The 6471-nt window shown below is 39.9% G+C and overlaps 1 protein-coding gene across 6 annotated transcripts in view; it reads left to right on the top strand.

Moving 5' to 3' along the window:
* The first annotated feature begins 2179 nt into the window (after positions 1–2179).
* ZCCHC7 (zinc finger CCHC-type containing 7) overlaps positions 2180–6471 on the top strand; it is a 233006-nt gene continuing 228714 nt past the window's right edge. For 2 of the 6 annotated variants that reach the window (XM_081264707.1, XM_081264702.1), the window contains exon 1: positions 2180–2323. The gene's annotated coding sequence lies outside the window, so the exon portion shown is untranslated. Of the gene's footprint in view, positions 2328–2457; positions 2680–4902; positions 5895–6471 lie in introns of those variants that run through there. The other 4 variants (XM_081264706.1, XM_081264704.1, XM_081264703.1 and 1 more) reach the window with 4 other exon arrangements.

Genomic DNA, 6471 nt, shown 5'->3' with positions numbered 1-6471 from the left:
ATACTTGCATTCTAGTTATTTGGGGTCATGACATAATTTTCCCACTGAACTGACAGTGGTGGATCCAATTCTGGTTCTTAGTTTCTCAAAGCCTATATACTTTTATTGAATGTCCTGGTGTCTTCTAGGCACTGTATCAGCTAGTAAACAAGAACAAAATTAGAACTTCTGCCTTTAAGGAGTTCCACAGTTTAGCTGGCACCCTACTTTAAGACCAATACATATAATTACCTTGACGGAGGTTTGTCCAAAGTATGGGGAGTCATAGGGAAGGAATGTCTGTCTTGTCTGACTGAATTGGAAGGTTTCCCTTAAGACCCAAGACTTCAGCTGAGTAGGGTGGAAAGTCAGGAAAAAGAACGTTGCTGCTGTGGTAGTGTTGTCTGTAAAGGCATGGATATGGGGAATCAGTATGCTAGCATCTGCTCAGGATTCAGCATGACAGTGAACAGGTAGGCAGATGTCATCTTATGAAGTGCCATTTATGCTATCTAAAAGTCTATATGTTTTGATTCATAATTTAAGGAAGTTTTGAAGTGGGAGAGAAGTACAACTGTGTTGAATGCATGAGGAATAGTGAGAGAATGGAGTATAGTAATTGGATGTATTTCCTAAACTTGTGGCTGTTAGCAAATTATTTAACCTCTCAAGTCTGTTTCCTTTTTTTCTTCTGTGAAATGAGAGCTTTAAAAAAGAAAAAGAAAGAAAACAATCTCAAAAGGTTGTTCATATTTTGAAGAAAGTATCTGCCTGGTGTTGTGGTGCATGAGTGTGGTGGTACACCCCTGTAATTCCAGTGGCTTTGGAGGCTGAGGTAAGGAGCACAAGTTCAAAGCAAGCCTTAGCAACTTAGCAAGGCTGTAAGCAACCTAGTGATAACTGTCTCAAAAATAAAAAACAAATAAGGCTGGGGATGCGACTGAATGATTAAGCGCCCTGGTAAGAAAGAAAGAAAAGGAAAGAAAGAAAGAGAGAAAGAAAGAGAAGTTGGTTGTATTTTATCTTTTAGATGGAGTAAGCCTGGCCTAGCACTTGACAAAAATTCAAAAAATTCATAAAGATGGCATTTATTTTACCTAAACACAAACAATTCAGAAATCTGTGACCTCATTTCTATGCCTGTTTGCTTATTTGCAAAATGGGCTTTCCAATTTCACCTGTTTATGGTATTTCCTTTTCTTTCTAGCATTTTACCAACGTTTTAATCAAAACTTCTAATTATTTTCCTTGCTAAACTCTTAAGATTATAGTCAAACTATCTATATTCTGTTTTTCCAGCTTAACTCTTGGCTCCATGAGACAAGAGATTTAAAAAATTTTACCACTTATCCTTACTTTCTAGCACAGGTTGGCTCTTAACAGATGTTCAACAGATGTTGACAACAAGAATAGAAGTCAAGCTTTTCTTGGAGGTCTGTTGCTAGGGGCCAAGGAATTGGTTAAGTGTTATTTGTAAGTGTGCACAGATGGGTTTAAAGTGTTTAAAGGGGTGTGAGAAGCAGAACTAGAGCTAAACGCGCCTAGCACATTCTTGTAAGTCTCCAGAGGCTTCCAAGTGACCAGCATTAATTCCAATCTTTTTCAGCACTCAAGGTTCACAATGGGTTAATTTATTGCCTGGTATTTCATTAAAACGCGGAAGCCCCCCAGTGTGAACTATGTTCAACTGCAACCTACAAGGGGCAGGTAACCAGTCAGGGTTCCAAAGAGAATGGGCCAAGTAATTTGAAGCCAGGCAATCTCCACAGTCTTTTCCCTCGCTGAGGATTCTCTCGGGTCCTCTGCCAGCCCACGTTGCCGGCGGTGGTAGGCCCCGTCGCTCCGGGCTTTGGATCTGCTCCGCGCCACGTGGCGCAGAGAGGGCGTTCCCTCGGCTCAAGAGGAGGAGGTGGACACTGTTCTGAATCTCTCAGAGGCACCATGGGAGTTGTAGTTTTCTCGTGTGCACAGAGGGCGGGAGCTCCTGCCTTTCAAGTAACAACTCTCTCGTGCAAATCATCTAAACAAAATATTCTCCACAATAGATGGATCTAGGTAGTTTCAAAAGAAGGCGTGAAGAGGAAGGAGCAAAGCAAATAAAGCAAACCAAAAAAATTATCGGCGAGGAAGAGAAAGGGTTAACAGTTGTTACGCATGCGTACAGAGGTCCAGGTGGTGGGCGGGGACGGAAGAACGACTGTTGAGAGCTCTGTTTTCCCGGAAGTGCCTTCCCTCCTCCCGGGTCCGCGCGGACGCGGCTTCCTTACCTCATTTGTCCTCGCCCCTCCCCGTTCCTCTACGCGTTTTGGTTCCTGGTTGGTGCTTCCTGGTCGCAGCCGCGGCAGTGAGTATGTGTGTGACGGACCCCATGTCTTCCGCGACCGGGGACCCTTGCCCGCCCTCCGCCTCGCCCGCCGGGCTGTGGCACTAACGTGTGCTCCCTCGTCGCCCTCCGCACCCGGGTCCCTCTTCACTCGTGTCAGGGAGCAGTTCATGGCTCCTCATCCGCGTGCTGCTCCGGGCGGCTCGGCCAACAGGCTGGGTTGTGCGCGACTCCCTGCTCCTCCACGGCCTGAGGCCGTGGTTCAAGAAGGACTGGGCGTTGATGGTCTGCGAAGGGGTGGCTTTTCTGCCTATTTCACCTGACGCCCCACAAGGTTCCCCTGTTCTGGGAAGCCGGTCCGTCAGTTAAACGCGCAGGTCCTGCTGCGCCGAGGCCGAATCTGGCCTTTGAGGACCGATCAATCCCGGGCTGACTCCAGCCTGTACTGTCAGAAGCTGCAGCTACGGGACCAGAAAAATTGGGGGAGCTGAAACCTTTCCCTCGTGTAAAACAAGGAGACTTGAATTATATTTCCAAAGATTCCTCTTATCCCCCACATCTTGTTAGTCAATAGTTGCTTTAAACTTTAGGGAAAAGCTTCCGGTGCATTGGAAAAACTCTGGCAGCAGGCCTGGGTTCTAGCCATGGCTCCACCACTGACTAGAAATCTCTTCTTTAGCCTGAATTTACGATTGTTTCAGATTAAAGGATTGAATTAGAAAATCTTTTAGGGCCTTTATATTTCTCTGAGATCGTTTCTCCCAAGTATAAAATCAAAGCGTTTATTTGATAACTCAGGTTCCTTCAAAAGCTCCTGACTTTGTTTTGAGTACTTAGGCTGTCGCAAAGACTTCTGAGTGACATTGTATACTTGAGGCTGTATTGTGCTTTGGGGACAGTTTAGTATTATTGCTATTATCTGGAGAATCTGAGGATGAGGAATGAATTGAGGAAGATTTGGAAGTGGGGATTGAACAAGGGAATGACATGGGGGAATGGGATGGGGATTATTGGACAGCTCACAGGGGTAAGAGGCTTTATGGTAAAAGGAGAAGAGTTGAGAGAAATGCGATGGAAGTGTTTTCAGATAGGGTTTAGTTCTTGTAAAAAGCCTTTGTATATTCCAAGAACAGCTGAGATTTATCTCAAATTGAGCATAATTTTCTCATCTTGGTACTGTGTTCCCTCTTTCTCTTTTTTATGACCATTGTTTCACACATATAGATCTTTAAGTCATATTTGATTTAAAGTGTCACATTTGAAAAATGGACAGGAATTTTAACCCCAGTTGTTATTTTCAGGGCAGCACTAAAGATTAAGTCAGAATTTTTCAGGTTAGATAAACTATGTAGAAATCACTTTTCCATTGGAAACTGTGGACTTAAAAATCAAGCTGTAGGGCTGGGGATGTAGTTCAGTGGTTGAGAGCTTGCCTAGCTGCTTAAGGCTCTGGGTTCAATCCCTAGCCCTGCAAAAAGCAAGCAAGCAAGTTAATTGTAAATTTTATTTAAATCTGACTGAGGTGAATGCTTATGTCATCAAGAAGGAACATTTTAGCGAAAACACTTTGGAAGGAAATAAGAGCAAAATGTTTGGAATGACCAGCAGGTAGACTGTTAGAATAGAAGCATTGGCTTTAAAGATTGTGTAAGTAAATTCTGAAAGCTTAAATAAACTTAAGTTGTGTAGTTTTTGAAAATCCAGTGAATAAATACTACTCCCTTTTTTGACAGCAGTAGCTGTCAAAATTTATATTTGATATGCTATTTGAATTCTTCAGATAAGTTTTCCTCTATTTTAGGTTCTTGTATAGAAGCATCCTTTTTAGTAATAGGATTGATAAAGTCTATCTTTGAGTTCTTGAGTGATAAACTGACAAATTTAAATGTGTGCTTTTTCTTTTAATGAAAATTCCTCTGAAAGTTTTCATACTGCGCTGAGAAGTAAAGCAGATATGCATGAGGTAAATTTAGGTGTTAGAGCCAATGCACATATAACAATCTTCATTTGAAATTATTTTGAAAATTTTATTTTCAAATCTTAGTGCTTGATTGAGAGTCAGAAAAGTGTGAATCATCAGTTCTAGCTGTATTCTTAATCAACTGCCTGACTTTGGGTGGGCTTCCTTATTTCTTATCTCTTTGGATCTCAGTTTTCGCATGTAAATTGAGGGGGTTTTGTGAAATAATCCAAAAGGTCCCCACCAGATTTACAAGTTTGTGACTATCATAAGGGCCTTATTTTATCTAGTTGAGTAGATTTGGGAATCATGTCCAATGATCAAAAAAACGGAGAAAGCTTTCTGAGTTCAGGGATCTATCTGTATCTATATTCTTTCTCTCTCTCTCTCTCTCTCTCTCTATATATATATATATATATATATACATACATACATACATACATACATACTATATACATACATATATGTTTTTATATATGCACACATAGATATAGATACATTTTATCTTATGTTCATCTGAGTATGCTTTTAAAAAATAAATGCATTCAAATGTAATTAAAATAGTAACATAAACCAAACAGCCTGAGGCAAACCTTAACCCTGGCATACATAAGCTACATAAATAGAAGAGAACATGTTATGCCTGAGCACAATTTTCAAGTACAGAAGGTACAAAATCCTCTTAAAGGCCATAGGGGCTAAATTGTTAAATTCATTTTTCTACATTTCAGGAAAGGAGATAAATCCTTAGACCCAAGGAAGTCAGTTTTTATTATGGTTCTGTAGTTTATTTTTGGCATACATTCACAGGTGTGCCTATGGCTCTATTCTTAATCCCTTTCCTTTGGGATGGCTCCAAGAGTAGTACAAATTTGTAACTCTGTAATTTAGCTCTTTAATTTTTTCTGTGCTGCACTGGAATTATGTTTTATCTTAAGTCCACATTGGATCCTCAGGATGGATCCAGTGAGGATTTTGAAGGAAGCATAATTCCTTTGCCTTCTTTTAGAATTAATTTACCTATTAAATAAAAAGGAAAGGATTCATCTTTTATTTGAATTCCTCTGAGGCTAACATTTCAATATAAACTGATAAATGCTATGGGCATTATTATTCAGACAGTCACATTCAACTTTTATGACCGTAACAGCATAGCAACCTGAAAGTGCAGTGGGGGAAAGATATATTGTAACTTCTAGAAGAAAAAAGATAGTAAAAGTTGGTTTCTTTATTTCTGGAAAACAAAAGAGTTTTTGGCTCTTGTTCATTTGGTTTTTGGGTCAGCTGCTTTTATGACCAAAATCACCATCAAAGTATCACAGTATCCTGGCGTTTTGGGCAGAGATGGGAAACTAAAAACATAATTATTCTCTCTTAATTATATCTGTATAGCTGAAAGTGGAAAAAATAATAAATTGGCATCATTACTAGGGCATCCCTGGTGTGTTGTAGGCCAGACCACCCAACCCTCACCCCTGTAATAGAAATTTAACCCAGGGGGACTCTAACATTGAGGTACATCCACAGACCTTTTTCTATATTTTATTTTGAGACATGGTCTTCCCACGTTGCCCAGGTGGCTTCAAACTCAAGATTCTCCTGCCTTAGCCTTCCAGGTAGCTGGGATTACAGGTGTGTGCTTCCTTCCTTGCACAGTTTTTAAACAAACACAATTTGCTTTTCTAAAGCTCTCATTTGGATCAATATTCCATTATACCTAGTTGAAACATCTTTGTAGATTTTTGGTTGATGATTAAGAGAATTTAAGTCTTTAGAATGTTGAAGACAACTGAGAAATTATCTCCATAATTTCTGTTTTTTAGGCACACATTAGCTCTATCAGAGCTGAAGAAAAATGTCTGAAAATATGATTCCTATTCATTCATTAATTCAACAGACATTTATAGAAGTCCCCCTAAATATCAGTTACTCTGTTTTTGGTGATACTTCGTTTGAAACAAAGTACAGAGGGTCTTGCCCTCCTGTGGTTTCCAATCTGTTTCTGGGACATTTACATTGAAAAAGTAATTAAAAATGTGATGAATATTTTGAAATGTAAAGCATTGTGGAGACCTATAAAGAGATTTATAGTGGTATTAAAGCTGAGTTGGAAGATGAGCAGGATTTAATATGTGCATAATAGGAAAGTAAAGTGTTTTTTTTGTATGCATTTATTCCCAAAGCTAGTAGTAGTTTTACCTCAACTTCA

The sequence above is a fragment of the Spermophilus citellus genome (genome assembly GCF_964194105.1).
Source record: "Spermophilus citellus genome assembly, chromosome: 2".
NCBI classification, from domain to species: Eukaryota; Metazoa; Chordata; class Mammalia; order Rodentia; family Sciuridae; genus Spermophilus; species Spermophilus citellus.
The sequence above is the reverse complement of the archived record's forward strand: the minus strand, read 5'-3'. Positions and strand labels throughout refer to the sequence as shown.